We start from the raw sequence: 20,048 nt of genomic DNA on the forward strand, positions 1-20,048 counted from the left end.
TCTGCCCCAGGGACCCAAGATCATGGGTATTCTGGGTTGGCCTTAAAAATCCTCAGCATGACCAACGTGTCAGCCCATCTCTCGAATGTCTCACCTATCCTCAAAATAACCAGGAAGGCAGCATCACAGGCAGTTACCCTGAAAGATGTTCTCACCCCAAACCGTTTTCCTTCTTATCACATTTTCCTCAGCAATGCAGAGGGCTCTGGAAAGGGCCAAATGCCTCTAAGTCGTCAGCCACTCTTCCAGGCAATGATGTGAGACTCTTAGCAGGAACTGGTAAGAAACACTATTGCCACTCCCATCAAGCGTCTCAAAGTGGTACAGGCATTTAACCAAGTTTCAAGCTCCCTCTCAAAAACTCCCAACCAAGCAAGCCACTGAGCATGGATATGTGGTGGGTACTGTACGTTTGTGTAAAAAACAGGACAGGGTCTCTTAAAGTTTCTTGAGTCCAACAGCGTATATTTCATGCTTACTATGTGCTAGGTGTCACGTGGGGTGCCGGGGACGCAGATAGAAATCTAAAGAGGCTGACGCAAGAGAGTCACAATCCAGTGCGAGACAAAGACCGTGCACATCCGATTGCAACACCACCTGACCCAGTATCTCTTAGAAATAGCCTCGTCTTGTCAGCAGATGTGGGACTGACATCTAGTCGATCAACGAACAGTCTCAGATCAAGCCTTGGTATGCACCCACTCACCCCCTCACGGGACACATCAAATGTGTAAATTTCCTTGTAAGCAGCAACAAAGAATATCCGAACTCTGGACGCTGGTGGAGAATTTATCAACCATCTTTCTGTTGTCTGACTCCTATCAAATGTTGAAACACATGCTATTTATGGATGCTTTTTCTAAGTACACGTGGTCCGGCTCTGCTTTTGTCCGCATTTCCCAGAGTAATAGATTATAGAGAATGCTACTCTAGGAAATGTTGCAAGGATACTGAAAAAAAAGAAGTTCCCTGTCCAAATACGTTTAGGACAAGGTCTGAAAGAGTCACTCAAGCTTTTCTTAAAGCGCAGGTCCTCTGTGGAGCTGTGTGTGTCCAGGCATGTGGGCGTGTGTTGCACACACCTTTGGGGGCACGGATCTCAGTCTCTTGGCTTCATTGGTGTCCCCAAGTGCCTAGAACAGAGGCTGACGCATCGACGATTCAAATGAATAGACAAACATCACTTGAAAATCTTCACCTTCGGTCAACACTGGTAAAATACACTGAATGTGCCTTAACAAGAAGCCACAGCTCATGAGAACACGTAACTACGGGCACCAAATTCTTAAACATTCCATCATTTGGACTGAGAACATGCATGTGTATGATAGGAGGAAAAAAGCCTCAAGCTACCAGACCATTCCGTCAGGAAATGCAGCATTTAACGAACAGAGAGGACGTCAGCCCTCTCAAGCCCGTAGTGCCTACAGCACGCCGAACACCATCGACGAGGGACGCCCAGCAGAGCACAGAACTTTTAAGAAGCCATTTCACTGGGAGTTTCCAGAGAGGGGATTTGGGCTGCACTACTTGCCAAACTTCCGGAGCTTAAATACCAGCTGGGGCCCCACTTTCTCACGGAGTCTAACTGGCTCGACTTCAGCCAGCCTCGTGGCTGGTGAAAATCAGCAGCTCTTCCAAAGCTTTGCCTCCTCACCCCCTACACAGAGCACCCAATCTGTTCAAAATCTTGGGTTTCACAAGGAAGGGTCACATCGCACGGCCTCCTCCCATCTCGGCAGTTCCAAATCTTTGCTTCTTCAGCCCTCTCTCCCAGGCTTTGGAGGTCAGGGCTCCAAATCCTTCACCTTTGCTTTTAAGAGTGATTTCTTCTTTCCTCAAAGCCTCAGAGGAAGGCGAGAAGCACTCTGGCTCTACCCCAAACTTAGAAGCCCATTCTGTATCTGTGAGCACCCCCAGCCCTTTGCTTTTGAGGTGGTCCACCATCCATTACCCCTCCTAGTGTTTACAAGCATCCTTGTGGGACCTATGTTCATCCAATTCAGGCGTCCTGCTCTCCCATGGCTAACCGCCAGGACACCCATACTTCACTGAGACTGTGAACCCCAAGCAGAGTGATAATGGTGGGGACAGGAACAGATGATATTCTCTCATTTTGGTGGCAGTGGAGCCATTAAGGTTCTTCTTGGTAGTGTGACCCCAGGAATTTCCAGGTTCCCATCCATTCTGAAGCTGTTACTTCAGCCTTTCTCTTGATTCCATGGTCTCTACAACAGTCTTCCCATGAACTCTCTTGTGTGTGTGTTAGCCTGCTACTTGTTGCCTACAACCGAAGAGTCTAATTCGTCCCACCAGGAGAACAAAGACATTTTGTCTGTTGTGAATACTCAGGGGCTACAAGAAAAGGGTTCTTTTTCTCGTTTCCCATCTATTAACATCTTCCTTTATTCATGTTAAACTAAATTTAGTTTAAGAAATGCCCTATTTGCGAGGGTGCCTGGCTGGCTCAGTCGTTAAGCATCTGCCTTCGCCTCAGGTCATGATCCCAGTGGGATAAGCCCACATCCGGCTCCCTGCTCAGCGGGAAGCCCGCTTCTCCCTCCCCCACTCCCCCTGCTTATGTTCCCTCTCTTGCAGCCTTTCTCTCTTTCAATTAAATAAATAAAATCTTGAAAGAAAGAAAAGAAAAGAAAAGAAAAGAAAAGAAAAGAAAAGAAAAGAAAAGAGAAAAGAAGAGAAATGCCCTGTTTGCTCTAGGCTTTATTTCTGAATCTACCCAAAAGCTCTGGACTTCAGCCCTATTATCTGGATGAGTTTTCTACTGATGTGTAACAAATCGCCCCGAACTTAGTGGCTTAAAACAACCTCGTTTTAATATCTGTTTCTGCAGGACAAGCATGGTGCAAGAGAGTTCTCTGCTCAGGGTCCCACAGGACTGAACTCAAAGTTTGTGCTGGACTGTGTTGTCACCTGGAGCTCAAGATCTTCCAAACTCATTTAAATTTTTGGCACAATTCAGTTTCTTGTGACAATAGGACTGAAGTCCTTGTTTTCTCATTGGCTGTCACATGAAAGCCGCTCTTGGCTCCTGGAGGCTACCGCAGGTTCCAGCCCCACGGCCCTCTCCTAACACGGCAGCTGCTTCCTCCAGACTAGCAAGAGAGCCTCCTTACCTCTAGATTTTCTTCTGATGGGTTGATTAGGTTAGGCCACCTGAGATCATTCAAGTCAACTGTTTAGGGACTTCGGTTATATCTACGAAGTCCCTTTACCTCTGCTTATCACATAATCTAATTAGGGGGTGACATTCATCCTGCTTCTGTACACACTCAAGGGGAGGGGATGATGCAGGTCATGGATGGGGTAGGGCTGGAAGTCTAGGGGGCCGTCTTGGAACTCTGCCTGCCACATAGACTTACTCATAGTTCCGGGTAGCATGACCGCCCTTTACTTCTCTTTTGGATTGTAATAAAGGAGTGTTTATGATAGCTCATAGAGGCTTATTGTTGGGGTTACTGTTTCTTATATCAGTTAGCATTTGCTATATGATGTTGCATATAATATACACATTTTTGTAATTAAGAACCAAGAAAAATTATGCTTCCTTGAGCAAATGGTAGTTTTTGCCTTATGATCCAAAGGAATCATTTAACGAAAATGGATTCTCTTTTTGCTTTAGCTAGTGGGAAGCTCAAAAACAAATATGGAGGTAGGTCTAAGTAACTTAGAAGTTTGTGGGTACCTGTGTCTTACAATACCTGTGTCCTCTTCAACCCCCTTTAGCTTCACTCTTTTATCTTAACTCAAAATTTTTCTGACACTGGGTTTTTTTTTTTGTTTTTTTTGTTTTTTAGGTACATATTCTTGTAAGTAGTTTCCTTTTTTTTCCCCGTAGTTTCCAAGAAATAGGGCAATAATACAAATGAATATAAACAAAATGATAATAATAGCTAGTATAAATTGAGCCACTATTACGTGACTGTCTTGTATAAGCATGGTCTCTTCTGATCATTACAACGACCCTATGAAATTAGATACTTTGAATATCCTGATGATACAGATAAGGAAGCCAAGGCTTAGCAAGATGAGCTCGGATTTGGGGACCACCATTCAAACCCAGGAGTGCCTGAAGCCTGCTAACCACCGTGCTCCACCAATTTTAAAACCTTTACACTTTAAAGGGAGGTAAGAGTGGGGATAGTGGTTGCCTCCGAAACCCTCAGACTAGACACAGATCACAGATGCAAGGACAAGAATTGTTTTCTGCACACCCTGCTGCCCACTGCTCTTCCACAACCTTAAACGAAGTTCTTTGGGATGCCGAATCCAACAGTCAGGCCCTTCTCAAAGCGGAGGAGGAAAGGGGCCTCCAGAGACAAAATAATGACTTAGAAATAAGTAAACCATTTCCACAGTGAATTGCAGGCAGGTGTGAGCGCATCGGACACCAAGCCCCTAGGACAACTCGCCTGTTTCCAGATAGAAGACCTTCCAGTATACACCACGCTACTGAGGCATAAATGTGTCCTTAAGACAGAATCTGGAAACCAGAGTTAGAAATTCATGTTCTGAAGGCACATCACTGATACCAGCCTATGTATCTTTACTAATTTTTTTTTTTAAGATTTATTTGTTTATTTGACAGAGATAGAGACAGCCAGCGAGAGAGGGAACACAAGCAGGGGGAATGGGAGAGGAAGAAGCAGGCTTCCAGCGGAGGAGCCTGATGTGGGGCTCCATCCCAGAACACCAGGATCATGCCCTGAGCCGAAGGCAGACGCTTAACGACTGAGCCACCCAGGCGCCCCCAGCCTATGTATCTTTAACCTCTATTCTCAAGGATATCACTTATACAGTAAATCCTTCTTAAAGTCAGTTAATGATTGTGTTGGTGGTTTATATCAATATCACTGTGCGGTTTATAGGAAAATAAGCATCATTTATTAGTTTATGTACTTACCAAGGCCCACAAACACCCATGAGTGGAGAGTCAGCCCATTTGCCACCACGACTCATGACGCCACCTAGTGGCAGCCTCTCTGAGTGCATTCACCGACCACAGCAAGCCTCTTCCTGGTGCTTGCTTTCTATTCCCGCACCTATAAGGTTTCAGCCAGAATCCCATGGCCTGCATTTTACCTTGGAGTCCATCTCAGAATTAATCATATCCAGGCAAAGGCTGAACACTCTCACTCTCTGAGATGGAGATTAAGAAAGAAAGATTCAGAGTTAAAGTTTAGCAGAAGGTACATCTTTGCTGCTCTGTCTGTGGCTAGTAGGATATTAGCCACTTGGAGGGCAGTGCTCTATACATTTAAATTTTACTGGCATAGCTTCTGACGTGCATAAAAATTGGCAAGAGAGGGGTGCCTGGGTGGCGCAGTCGTTAAGCGTCTGCCTTCGGCTCAGGGCGTGATCCGGCGTTCTGGGATTGAGCCCCACATCAGGCTCCTCCACTGGGAGCCTGCTTCTTCCTCTCCCACTCCCCCTGCTTGTGCTCCTTCTCTCGCTGGCTGTTTCTCTCTGTCAAATAAATAAATAAAATCTTAAAAAAAAAAATTGGCTAGAGGTTATGTCGCTTCCACTAGTTGTAGGCAAATGAGTGGTAAAGGGCACGAGTCCAACTGCCCACAACCGCAAGCTGTCCCTATTACTTTCTCAGTGCCCTCGTAGCCAGCTCCATGAGGCTGACCAACCGGGTCCTGCTGGTGTGTGGAAAAGCCCCATCCCAGGGGCAGCCAGCCTCCCTTGCACACGAGGTCGCCCTACTCTTTGCACTGAATTTAACGTGTTCCAGGAGCTCGCCTTCCCCGTTGGTGTGCCCTTCATTTCAAAGGCACATCCCTCTGGCCTACAGACACCCCCACTCTGCCCTGTCACCCTCTCGACTCTCAAACTCAGGCCCCAGTGATGTTTCGCATCTCGTCCTCCAGGTCTCCCTCCACACTGAAGCTTCTATTTCTGAAAATTAAAAACTGCCGCAACTCCCAGAGAATCATCCAACAACATTCCTTGCTCTGGGTGTTGTTTTTGTTTTTGTTTTTTTGGTGTTTCACTTTTTCCGTTCTTTCCCATCGCCTGGAAAACTCTGGAGCACACCACAACAAGTATGTGGGTCACAGCTTGCTTTAATGATGTGCTTTCGAAATGGTGGTTTTCATCCTGGATGCGTTTTTGGTTGTTTTTCTGTTAAGAATCCACAGGCGTTTCTGCTGGGAGTGGCATCAGGAGAGTAGGGCACCCCAGATTTCCCAAGGGCTCCCTTATCCTTGGCTCTGAGGGAGGCCCTTCCAGCACCTGCACCCGAACCCTGGGCTCTCTCTAGGTGGGACAGTGGAGAAGCGGCGACTGCCTCTGGTGGGGAGGGGGGCCCGTATGTCCTGCGTCAGCCATGACCTACTTCCCCATGAGGTGAAACCAGGTCCAAGTAGATGACTTTGAAGGGAGAAAAGGGATCTCCGGGCAACTCCATGAGGCCTGAGGGGTCTGGGGGAGACACGGGTGCTTTATCTTGGTAGCACTTGTGACACACCGGAGTAGGGGCTAGGGATGGGCTGATGAGTGTGCATGGGCCTACGGCACTTCCGAGGGGTCGTGAGCTGGTGGAAAGGGACGCCGGCACAAGTGGGTACAGGTAGCCTAATTTCTGGATTTAATGAGTCCGGTTATCAAAGTTCCATTGAATCCAATTACCAAATAAAAACAGAAGACACCCAGTTAGGTTTGATGTTCAGATCCACAACAAATACTCGGTTGGTATAAGGGTGCCCCATGCATTTGAAAAGAACAAAGTATCTTTTTAATCTATTGTTGTATTTCGCCGTAATAATAACACGAAAGAAACCTGGGTACTTCTGGATCAGGGCCTGTTTACCAACACCGGTGCTGTTTCCCTGGCATTCAAAGCAAACTAGGCGTTAGCAAGGATCCCCCCTCATGGGGTGAAAGCAGACATCGGTGCCCATGTGTCTCTGAATGATGGCTCTGCTCTACTTTCCCGGGTCCCCAAAAGTCCACTTCTCCGCAGAACCAAATCTCTTTTTATCACAAACTGCAGAAGGGTCGGCTCTTCTCTCCCCCTCCCTCAAGCCTCCAGGCCCACCTCCTCACGGGACTTTTTCTGTCACCAACTTCACACACACACACACACACACACACACACACACACACACACACACGGCCCTCCCTCACACATGAGAAGAAACACACAATGTGAGTGTATTTAATGCCACAGAATTACGCACTGACAAATGGTTATAATGATAACTTGCACGTTACGTATGCTTTACCACAATTTTAGGAAAGAACAAGTAAGGTACAGACTTGTGTCCTACCATAGGCCGGCTGACAGCGCACGGTGCCTTCCGCGCCCCGGCACCCTCCTGCCTGCAAATCAATCACAGCCACGTCTGATCTCACTTCCTACTATCCGCCTCCACGTGCTCTTAACTTGCCCTGTGTGCAAACCCACGGCCTTTCCTGCTTGCATGACATGTCCTCACGTGGTTCCGTCCCCCACACAGGGCCCCACCTACCCATCTCCTGCCAGGAAAAGCCCACCCCTCTAGGACCCTCAGCTGCAAGGTCCCACAGTAAGCTCCTTCCTTCCTGAGCTCTCCGTGTTGATCCGACCTGGGAGGCCGGGCCCATGATTCCTCCTGCTAGTTATGAAATATTAGCAATGCCTGATCCCTCAACAATTTTCTTTCTTTCTTTCTTTTTTTCTCCCAAATGTCAAATCAGCTTCTCAGTGGCCAAACACAATAATGTGTCCTTATTCAACCCCAAACTCCCCTGACTGGCAGGTACAAAGCTTTCTCACAACCCCCAAGGCCCACAAAGTACCTTTTTATCCCCTGGGCATTTCATGGCCACCCTCTGCCAGGGTTTCACAGCCTGCCCTACCTCACAGCAGCCTGGGCTGAGGGGACCTGCCCGCCAAGCTGTTTGTGTCCTGGAAGGCCACATGGTGATCCCCTCCACCTGCGTCTCTATGCCAGGAGGGCCCCATGCACCTCTCCTCAACAGGCTTATGTCCTTCTCTGCTTTGCTTTCCCTGCTGTAGTCCCCCACCACACAACCCTCGTGTCAGAAAGCTCTTCCAGGCTCTAGCGAGCTGAAAAATGTCCCCACCAAATTTGTGTGCATCTCAGAATGTCACCTTATTTGAAAACAGCATCTTTGCAGGTGTAGCTAAGATAAAGGCTGAGGTAAGATTACACTAGGTTAGCGTGGCCCTCGGTCCACTGAGAGGTCCTTTAAATAGACAAGCCTACACAGACACAGGGAAGGTGATGTGAAGGTGGGGACAAAGACGGGAGGGAGGCATTTGGAAGCCAAGAAATGCCAAGAACTGCCAGCACCATCAGAAGCTAGGAGACAGGCATCTCTCTCAGTGCCTCCAGAAGGAACCAATGCTGCCAACACCACGATTTCTAACCACTGGCTCTTTCCCTAGGCGTGTGTTCTGCCAGGCTGACCAGGAGTCTGTGCCTCTCGGATGGGCAGTTCTTTTCCTCTGGAAGCTCATCTGTACTCAAGACTGGTCCCTGGAATACCAGTAATGGAGGACTGGTCCTGCAAGGAAAGGCCAGTAGCTTTTTTTTTTTTTTTTTAATAGGCTCTAGGCCGAGCATGGAGCCCAATGCAGGATTTGAACTCATGACCCTATGATCAAGATGTGAGCTGAGATCAAAAGTCGGACACTTAACTGAGCCACCCAGGCACCCCAAGGCTAGCAGCTCTTGCCGTCAGCTAACTCTTGGAATAGCTGGATACAATCTCTCTCGAAGTCCCTGGTCTTTCCCTCATTCTCCTAACTTTGGTTAGGAAAGGCAGTGCATTCTTTCTGCAGCTTCTCTAAGCCTTTTAGGGTTCAGGGAGAACAGGCACCTGCAAACTTCCCCCCAGGATCCACAGATCCCCAAACACCAGCTTCCCCTAGCAGCTGTGCTGTCCTTGGGCTTCTCTACTGGGCCCTCACAGCCTCTCCAGTAGATGGTTCCCCTCATGGGAGAGGAGCCCACTTGAGGTCCCTCCTGACGTAACTCAAGGCTGCCTTCAGCCTCGTCCCTACCCCACGGCCCTCTGATGGTAACAACTCAAGGGTACTGAACAGCTTGGGTTGGAAACACCGAGTAAGAGTGGGATTTGGAAAACCAAGCTCTGGGCCCTCTAGTCCTACAAAATACGCCATTCCAGAATACACAGTTGTGTACTGGATCCTAAAACGCTCACACCAGTACACAGACACATTTGCTCTCTGGATGAGAACAGATACTATGGATCTCCATCCTAACCAGCACAGCAAGGATGTATCTAGAACAGCTGCCACAACTTAGGCAAAGCCATTAATAGCTCTCCACTCAAGACACCTAAGACCCAGGGCTCCTCATGCAAACAGTTTGGAATCAGTTGATGTCATTTAAAAAGGTTGCATTATACATGGACTGGTCAGTTCTAAGACAGATGCTGACCTTTGCTTTAGAAAATCTCCCTGTGCAGCACAGGGCGGGACCATGGCCAAGGGGATTAAATCTGAGAAAATGGACCTTTATCCTTAACCTTTCATTTTTAACTCCAGCCAAACATTTCTGTCATTTAGAAAGTATGATTAGCTTTTAGATAAGTTTTTTCTTTCCCTCAGCAGAGAACACATGTAGCTTCTCAAGCAATATCAAAAGCAATTAGAAATGTCTCAAAGGATGGTTTGGTTTTCATTTCAGGAGTGGGTGCTGGTAGAATAATGCCAGATTCGATAGACCAATAATCCAATGAGCCCTGAGAAAGGCCTAGAAATCTTAGAATCAGGCAATGTCTACGATGCCAGACAGAACCAGAATGAATGGCTAAAATCCAGAACTGGTGCCTGGGTCCTTCTGGCTTCATGCAGGTAAAGTCACGTACGGAGTCCTATCTTTTATACAACTTCTTTTTATATAAACAAACAGAAGAGAAAATACGTAATTGTAGTTTTTCGTATCATTACCTACATTACCACCTTTACTGGAACTGATTTTTCATATGGATTGGAATTGCTGTCTGGTGCACCTAGCCTTCTGCCTGAAGACCTTTGTTATTGAAGAAAGGCCTGCTAGCTGTGAAGGGTGTCTCCTCTTTAAATGTGGGAATGTCTTGATTTCTCTTTCATTTTTTTTTAAATCAATTTTATTCAGATATAATGCACATACCATAGAGCACAGCCACTGAAAACGTACCACTCAATGGTTTCTAGAACAGTCAAGAGGTTCGGCAACCATCACCATAAGCGATATTAGAACGTTTTTGTTGCCCCTCAAAGAAACCCTGTATCCGTTAGCAGCCTGTTACGGGTTAAATTGTGCCTCCCTCACCCCCCAATAAAAAAGAGATGATGAAGTTGAGTATTAGCCCCTGGTGTCTGCGAATGTGCCTTTTTTGAAAATGAGATGTCTGCAGATGTAATCACGTTAAGAGGAGGCCATCAGATGGACACTAATACTTAGGATGAGTATCCTTAAAGGAAGAGTGAAATTTGGACACAGACACGCAGGGAAGGGAATACCACGGGAAGCCAGGTACACACAGGGAAAGGAAGACGGAGGCAGAAATGGGAGTGATGCAGGGGCACCTGGGGGGCTCAGTCAGTTAAGCAGCCTACTCTTGATTTCAGCTCAGGTCATGATCTCAGAGTTGTGAGATCAAGCCCCACATCAGGCTCTGCACTCGGCAGGGAGTTTGAGATTTTCTCTCCCCCTTGTCTTCTGCCCCTCCCCCCACTCATGTGCTCATGCACACTCATGCTCTCTCAAGTAAAGACATAAAACTTTAAAAAAAGAAAGATATTGGGGTGCCTGGGTGGCACAGCGGTTGGGCGTCTGCCTTCGGCTCAGGGCATGATGCCGGCGTTATGGGATCGAGCCCCACGTCAGGCTCCTCTGCTATGAGCCTGCTTCTTCCTCTCCCACTCCCCCTGCTTGGGTTCCCTCTCTCGCTGGCGGTCTCTATCTCTTCGAATAAATAAATAAATAAAAACTTTAAAAATAAATAAACAAATAAATAAATAAATAAAGATATTGGAGGGACATAGCCATTGTGATTGAAAGATAGATCACCTGGGACCACCGTCTTTCCTGGAAGACGGAAAGAAGGATTCTCTCCTGGAGGCTTTGGAGGGAGCATGGCCCTGCTAACACCTTGATTTTGGACGTCTAGCCTCCAAAAACGAAAGCAGTAGCTTTTGTGTGAGGCTGCCCAGTTCGTGGTGCTTTGATCAAGCGGCCTTAGGAAAGTAATGCAGTCACTCCCCCTTTCCTCCTGGCTCCAGGCAACCGAGAGTATACTCCTCTCTACAGAGTCGCCTTCCGGAGACTGTATGTAAATGGAACCATACAATATGGGGCCCTTTGTGACTCACTTCTTTTCTGTAACATGTTTTCAGGTCCACCCTTGTTGTACCGTGTATCAGTACTTTGTTTCTTTTTATTGCCTAAAAATATTTCATCTTATAAATATGCTACATTTATCCATTCGTTGGTTGATGGACATTTGAATTTTTTCGTTTTTTGGCTTGTTGATAGCGCTGCTATGAACATTCACGTACAAGTTTTTGCATGGGCATATGCTCTCATCTCTCTTGGGTATATACCGGGGAGGAGAATTGCTCGATAACTGTGTTTAACTTTTGGAGGAATTAAACTTTTTTCAAAGTGGCCCCTTTTTTTTTTTTTTTTTTTTTTATTCCCACCAGCACTGTCTGAAAGCTGCCTTCATTTTTCAGAGATTGCTGGATATAGGATTTTGGGTTGACTTTTTTTTTTTTTTTTCCCTTTTAGCACTTTGCATGCACACAACCTTCTGGAGCCCTTGGGGTGAGCTCGATCTCGGGAGCATTATCGTTGGCTCTTTACAAACTGCCATTTTACTTGTGGCTACTGGTATCATCAAGCTACCAGCATGCCTTTAATCACTCACCACCAAGATTCCCATTGTTTTCAACAGTGACCTCAAACGTTAACTCCTCCATGCCGATTCCAAGGCAAGTCACTCCTCTCAGAAATGCCATGTTTACATCCCATCTCTCCCTCAGGACAGAACCCCTGTGCCAGAGCTGGGGTGGGAAGGGACAACAGCCTGCTTCTCTTGGAGTGAACGCTCTGCTCTGTAAGTGGGCACTGTGTGTTATGAAGGGGGAGTCAGTAATCCTCGGTCTTCTTTTCCAGGCCCTTTCGGCATGGGACCTCTGCCCTGCAAGCAGGCTTGGGTGAGGGCAGTAAGTGACCTATTTTAGGCCTACCAGAGGCTCTGCCAGGAGTAAGAGCTCGACAGGGAAAGGAAACCCAGAGCTCTCAACCATACTTGCCTGAGATAGTGTTTCCACACCAGGGAGGGAGAGGATAAGATCCACTGGCAGCCTGCCCCTCCCAGAGTGAAACTGGAGCCCTGGACTAGGAGCTGTGGCCCCCATCCTCTCAGCCACACCCTCCTGGAATAGAGCTTCCGTCACACGGAGCCACAGGAGGGGGGCATGAGAATAGGTCGCGGCTCAAATGCTACCAACTCGATGTTCTCATTGAAATACAGATTTTTCTCAAATGTTTCTCCCTTTTCTGTAGACTCTTCAGACAATTTCCAGAGACTTTAAACGATTGTAATTTTCACCAGCTAAGTGGCTTCACTGGAGAAAGGGTCTACACCAAGCTCCTCACACTATTCTGAAGGTCTGAAATCCTCTCTCATATTCAGATGTACAGAGGTAAACAGGTTCTTTCCAGCACCACTTAAAATAACCTCCAAGGGGTGCCTGGGTGGCTCAGTCATTTAAGCAGCTATCTTTTTTTTTTTTTTTTTTTTTTTTTTTTTAAGATTTTATTTACTTATTGGACAGAGAGAGCCACAGCGAGAGAGGGAACGCCAGCAGGGGGAGTAGAAGAGGGAAAAGCAGGCTTCCCGCTGAGCAGGGAGCCCGATGCGGGGCTCGATCCCAGGACCCTGGGATCCTGACCTGAGTCGAAGGCAGATGTTTAACGACTGAGCCACCCAGGTGCCCAAGAATCTGCCTCTTGATCTCAGTTTAGGTCTTGATCTCGGGGTCATGAGTTCAAGCCCTGCCCTGGGCTCCATTCTGGACGTGGAGCCTACTTAAAAAAACAAAACAAACAAAAAACCACGCTCCAAAATCGGAAGGGGCTATTCCGCCCTTGTATCATGTTTGCCATGTGGGGTAGACAGGTCTAGGATTCAGAAATATTTCAGGTGCTTCTCTTTTTCCAGGAATATGGACAGATTACCTTTTCCTACTCACTTTAAAACTGGGTATGACCCTGAGATCTCCTTGCCCAAAGAAATGTAAGAAGTTTGTTACTTCTAAAAAGAATCATTGGCTTGGAATTAATTGCTTCATCACTGTGTCTGTATCCTTCTCGATCTCCTCTTCTCTGTTGCAACAACCCCTGGAGCCTTGTGATGAGATGACAGCATATGAACTGGGGAAGCCTCCGTTACCCTGGGTCCTAGGTGACAGTCGTGTGGAGCAGAGCCTTTACTCCTCTGCTTGCACGCAGGGCACGAACAAGAAATAAATCTCCAATGTTCTAAGCCACTAAGACTTGCAGACTGTTTGCTTCTCCAGCATATTGTAGCCTATCCTAACTGATAAGAATGGTATTTGTTTTAAAACTCCTAGCACATGTAGTAATTTTTTAATGAATTTCAAAAGATCCTGGTTAAGGTCAATTTCATCTCTTGGTAATATATATAAGACCCAACTCCCTAGCAAGTCCACAATTTCTGTGTCCTGCCAATCTGCTGGTCTCAGCGCCTTCGAGGGCACTCTCCCTCTCCCTCCCTCTTTTGTCATATGTAACCGTATAAGGCTCCTACCCCCACAGATATCATCTGCTCTTTGCATGGTACCACCATCCACCCATCTGGACTCAACATGTGCCCTTTTCTAGGGACAGGGAAGGTTGGGAGGAGAAGGTGAAATGAAAAGAAGGCATGAACAAGATGTTGCATTCATGTGTAAGTTGTGAAAGTGGGAGGGCCCAGAAACAGTCTTAAGATGAACTGTGTTAAAAAGAACTTTCCAGAAAAAAATTGCTTACAAGTATTTGTCAAAACTATATTTCAACCTCTGCAAGGAATGACTAAAAACAACAAACAACAACAGAAGTCTAGTTAAAGATTATTAGGTTAGTCGTCAGTTGGGTGGACAACCCTAACTTTCCAGAAGTTCTTAATCACTTAGCAGTATCAGAGAATTGCCCAAGCGTTTAATCAGGAATGCAAATTACTTCCCAGAAGGAGTTTGAGAATTACGTCATGCAGAAAGTTCTGCTGCAGACCTGGTTTGGACAATTTTTCTTTCTCAGGAGGCTATAAAGAGACAGTCTTGGCTTGATTGGTTGTGGTTCTCATCAGTTTCCTCTTTAGAATTAAAAAGCATTCCTGGATTTTGTTTTCATTCATTCAAACATTTACTGAATATCTGCCAGATGGCTAGATGCTGATGTTATAAAGATAAAAAGAAAGCCTCTGTTATTCAGGGAGTTCCCTGCCTTTGGAGGAAAACAGACATGTTCATACATAATTGAGCAAACAAAACTGTGCCGTGGTATGTTCAGGGGGCTAAGCAAGCTAGGCAGAGTAGTGGTGTTACTTGCACTCATCCAGACAGCAGGAGAAAGGAAGAGGCTTAAGGAAAAAAACATCTCCATTTCGGAGGACAGCAAGGAGTCACTAAGGCATTCGGACACTTTGAGAAGTAGAGAACACTCAAGGGAACAGAATGGACATGGTAGGTTTGGGATGTCCAATAAGCCTGAGCCGGGGGGGAATGGGAAGACAGAGGCTGGTAGGGGTAAGGAGCCTGGAATGAGTCCTGAGGATATGGAGTGGCATCAAATCATACTAAGAAGGGAAGTGTCTGATCAGATAACTCTGGATAGTATCTTCAATGAGAAGAAACTACAAAGAAGAGAATGGGAGATCAATACAGGAGACTATAAAGCACACATGTGAGAAATGATCAGGGTCTGATCCCATCAAATAGCAAAATCAACCTACATTGGCTACCAAATACTCTGTCATGGACTCAACGTCCATTGCCTTGCAGAGAGCTTAGAGAAGACTAAGTTACACAGACGTACCAATGTAACTAAGGTTGTGAAGTCAGTAAGTAGCAACTGCCGAAGAACGCTATAGCTAAAGTACTGCAGGGTCTTGGACAGCACAGGAGATCGCTACCAATTGGAGAGATCAAGAAAGGTTTCCAAGAGAAGTAAGCGCTTGAGATGAGTTCTAAGAGCACGAGAGGGTAAATACTGAGATGGGGAAGGCATTCAAAGCTGAAATGAAGATCTGGGAATAAGAAAGCAAAGGGACAAAAATGGAAGAGGCCGAGATTTGGCCTCAGCAAGAGATTAGATGGAAAAGAAATGCTGGGGCCAGTTCAGGGAAAACTTTGAGTGCTATGGATTTTGAACAGAATTTTACAAGAAATGGGGAGCCATCGTGCTTGTATGAGCAGGGAAGAGATATGCTCTTAACAACGCTTGAAGGCTAGGCAACAAATTATTACTGATTGAATAAACAGATGAATAGAGACTGCTTTAACAATCTGGGATACTCTGTGTTGGGGGACAGCCCTGAAAATATGGGGAGAGGGAAGTATGAGCGCATTCGATAGAAACCAAGGATGACCCATTGAAGACTAGGTAAAGGAGGCAAGGGATCAGAAGATGTCAACATTAAATAAATACGAGAGACAGACAAGAAGTATAATGGCATCATCATGAGAAATTAGAAATCTTAAGGGAAGAGCGGTCTCAGCCAGGGCAGTGGGGTTCAATTGGCTACAGACAATTTTTGAGATGCTAGGTAAGCATTTCAGGGGAGATGTTCAGAAGGGAAGATGAAAGCACAGGATAAAAGCCAGCCTGGTCCTAAGAGTGGCAAATCAAGCGCTCAAGTCATTGGCTACAGTCCTGCATGAGCCTGGATGCACCAGCCATGAAGTCGGTGCACTGCACAACACCAAGTGTTTGTAAAGGTAATAAAAAGTCTCTGTTCTCAAGTATAATGGGAAGAGAAAGTACACCCCCAGAAAATTATTATGAGCAAGTATAAACAAATATATAAAAAGTAATGTATGTGCCAACTGCATCAGTAAGAGCTAGCCTATCAGGATTATTTGGAGGTTCTGTTTCCTCATGGAATGACCCCATTAATAAAATGATCATTACGAACCAATGCTACTGGAGATGGATTTGTCCTGCTTTTGACAAAGGATCGAACCTGGTGGTGGTTAGTCTAAGTGAACTCAACTTCACGTGGCTTAACCTTAGCACTGTTGTCCTGCCCTCCCTCCCACCGAATTATTTACAGGTTAAAATACCCTTGCCAATCCGTGCACTAGAACTTCCATTGGTTATGGAAAATGGATGACAACACATCACCATTTTTCTGTTGTAAGAGGTTTTGAAATGTCATCATGGGAAGCTATGTTCAGTGGTATCACGCTACTCTCAGTTTCACAGAGTTCTTCTCTGTTCACCGAATCTTCCATGGCATGTCCTCAATCATAGTGCTGGAGGACAGCATTTCTGAGCCCTAACCTTCCAACAAAAAACAATGTACTGGAGATTCTGGTCAGGACAGCTAGGCGATAAAAAAAATAAAAGCATCCAGATTGAAAGGGAAAAAGGAGATGATGTGATCTTGCCTCTAGTAAACTCTAAGGAATATACTTAAAAATTATGAGAATAAGTTCAGCCAGGATGCAGGCTACAAGGTCAATACTAAATAATCAACTATAGCGTCAGCATTATAAAAATAATGCCATTTGCAACAGCATCAAAAAGAAAATACTTAAGAATAAATTCAAAAGTGCAAAAACTGTATGCCAAAAACTACAAAAGGTTGTTGGAAGCAGGTGAAGATCTCAATGAATGGAAAACATCTCACATTTATGGATTTGAAGACTTAATATTTTTAAGATGACAACATTCTCCGAACTGGTCTACGTATTACCTACACCAAAGTCCCTGCTGGCTTTTGGTGTTGTCTTGTTTTGTTCATAGAAACTGACGAGCAAATTCTAAAATTCATAGGCTAGTCTAACAGACTGAGAATCACCAAAATAATCTTTAAGAAGAACAAAGTTGGAGAACCCTCAGTTCCTCATTTTAAACATTACTAAAAAGCTACAGTCGTCCAGACAGTGCGGTACTGGCATAAGGATAGACACAGATTAATAGAGTGGATAGTACAGAAGTAAGTCCTTACATTTATAGTCAACTGTGTTTTGTTTTTGCTTTTGTTTTTTAAACAAAGGTGCCAAGACAATTCAGTGGGGAAAAAAATAATCTATTCCACAAATTGTGTTGGGACAACTGGATATTCGCATGCAAGAGAATGAAGCGGGATCCTTATTTCACCCAATATACAAAAATTAACTCAAGCTAGAACATCGACATAAATGTAAGAGCTGAAACTATAAAACATTTAGAAGAAAGCATAGGAGTACATCTCTGTGACTTTCGATTAGGCAATGGATTCTGAAATATGACAGCAAAGCAAAGCAAAAGAAAATATGTAAATTGGACCACATAAAAATCAAACCTTTGTGCTCTGAAGGACTCTATGAAGAAAGTGGGGGAAAAAAAACAAAAACAAGCCACATAATGGAATGAAACGTTTTTAAATAAGATATTTCATAAGGGACTTCCAGTCAGTATAAAGAACTCTTAAAAATTCAGTAATAAAAAGATGAGCAACTCAAAAAGGAACAAAGGATTTGAATAGATATTTCTGCAAAGATGATATACAAATAATACCCACTGGGATCGGTACATTAAAAAAAAAACCCCAAAAAACAGAAAATAACCTGTGTTGGTGAGGATGTCAAGAAATAGAAACACTCATACATTGCTGGTGGGATTGGAAAATCATGCAGCTCCTTGAAAAACATGGCAGTCCCTCACCTAGTTAAATACGGAGTTACTCTGATCTAGGAATTCCACTTCTAGGTATATACCAAAGATATATGTCCACAAAAAACTTGTTCATGAATGTTGACTGCCATACAAATCATCATAGTCAAAAAGCGGAAATACACCCCTTAAATGGGGTATGTTAGTTTGCTTGTACCGCTATAACAAATATCACAGGTAGGGTGGCATCAACAACAAAACTTTATTTTCTCACAGTTCTGGAGGTTGAAGTCCAATATCAAGATGTTGGCAAGTGTGCTTTTCCCTGAAGCCTCTCTTTTTGGCTTACAGATTGCTGCCCTGTCACTGCGTCCTCACATAGCCTAGCCTCTGTACACATACTCCTATTGTCCCTTCTGCTCCTTAAGGACGCTAGTCCTACTGGATTAGGTCTTTTTTTTTTTTTTAAGATTTTATTTATTTATTCGACAGAGATAGAGACAGCCAGTGAGAGAGGGAACACAAGCAGGGGGAGTGGGAGAGGAAGAAGCAGGCTCATAGCGGAGGAGCCTGATGTGGGGCTCGATCCCATAACGCCGGGATCACGCCCTGAGCCGAAGGCAGACGCCCAACCGCTGTGCCACCCAGGCGCCCCTGGATTAGGTCTTTATCCTTATGACATCATTTAGCTCTAAGAACCTCCTTAAAAGCCCTACCTACAAAGAGAGTCACACTAAGGATTAGGGCTTCAACATATGAATTTGGGAAGAATTCATTATGAATATATTAAATTATGAATTCAGTCCAGAATACACGTTTAATTCTATACATATGCCCTCTCCTAAAATTTTTACTAAAGTGATAAAATAGTAATTTTTTTTAAAAGCCCTGTCAACTTAAAGGGACAAAATGCATTGGAGATGCTGTGGAGAGGTAATAAGAAAAACTGTGGAAATGGCAAGCAGATGGCACATGAGTGAGCGCTAAGCACTTAACAGTAGAGAAAGCCAACACTTCTTATCTACTATGGAGAGAGACAGCCAAAAGAAGCTAGCTGATTCATAACTCAGAACATCTCAGAGGCTCCTGAGAGGCCCACCATTTAAAAAAAGTAGGTGCCCCTAAAGGCAGTGGGTTGGAAGATGGAATGTCTGTATGAGTCACAGCTGGATTCCCCACCCTCCACCATCAGCCTCATTGCCAGAAGTCTAGAGTTTGTTCACTTAACCAGGGGACACAGGGGACAAGTATGGTTTGAGGAGCAGGTGCATTTTGAAAACAGATAAAAGACTATGTAGTGAATGGTGAGCCCCCCAGCCTCACTCTGTTGCTTAGACTATGGCAGCCAGGCTTGAGATCAGTACATTCCCCTCTAGCAAAATACAATTGCCCAAGAGAAAAGACCTATAATTACAGGCATTTGAAACTCCATATCAAAGAGGTCTACCATCTAGTCACCCATCCATAACACAGAACCTTCTATGATCTTTTACTCTGCCTCACTCTTCAAAAGGAACAGTCAAGGGTTAACAATGAAAGACAACCTCCAACATAAAACAGAAAGATACAAAGAGAAGGAAACACCCTAGGAGAAAACAGAGACAACACACAGAAGAACAATTTTATAAAACCTTATAATAATATCTTTAGGAATAAAAGAAAAATCTTTGAAGCAAAAACAGGGTGCTACAGGAAAGGAACACTTGGAGAACAAACAGAAAATTTTAAAAATTCAACAGATAGGTGGGAAAAATTTTTCCAAATATAGAATAAAAGATAAATATGTAGAAATCAGAAGTAAAATAAGAAAAATTAGAGAATCAGGGGTGCCTGGGTGGTTCAGTCAGCTGAGTGACCAACTCTTGGTTTAGGCTCAAGTCATGATCTCTGGGTTGTGAGACAGAGCCCCATGTTGGGTTATGCATTTAGCATGGAGTCTACTTAAGTTTCCCCCTCCCTCTTCTCTACCTCTCTCTGGTGCATGCTCTCTCAATCTCAAATAAATAAATCTTAAAAAAAGAAAAGAAAAGAAAGAATCATCCACACAGTCTAATATCTGGCTGACAGGAGTTTAGAAAGCAAGAGCAGAGAAAAAGAGACTTTTTCAGAGGAGTCTTACATGAAAATTCCCACAACTAAAACATACTAATTTTTTTTTTTAGAGAGAACAAGAGA

At 44.9% G+C, this 20,048-nt stretch overlaps 1 protein-coding gene across 1 annotated transcript in view; it reads right to left on the reverse strand.

Annotated features, from left to right (window-relative positions):
* Window positions 1–20,048, reverse strand: part of LOC100463849 (guanine nucleotide-binding protein subunit alpha-14) — a 187,515-nt gene that overhangs the window by 30,210 nt on the left and 137,257 nt on the right. The window lies entirely within an intron of this gene.

The sequence above is a fragment of the Ailuropoda melanoleuca genome, chromosome 17 (genome assembly GCF_002007445.2).
Source record: "Ailuropoda melanoleuca isolate Jingjing chromosome 17, ASM200744v2, whole genome shotgun sequence".
NCBI classification, from domain to species: Eukaryota; Metazoa; Chordata; class Mammalia; order Carnivora; family Ursidae; genus Ailuropoda; species Ailuropoda melanoleuca.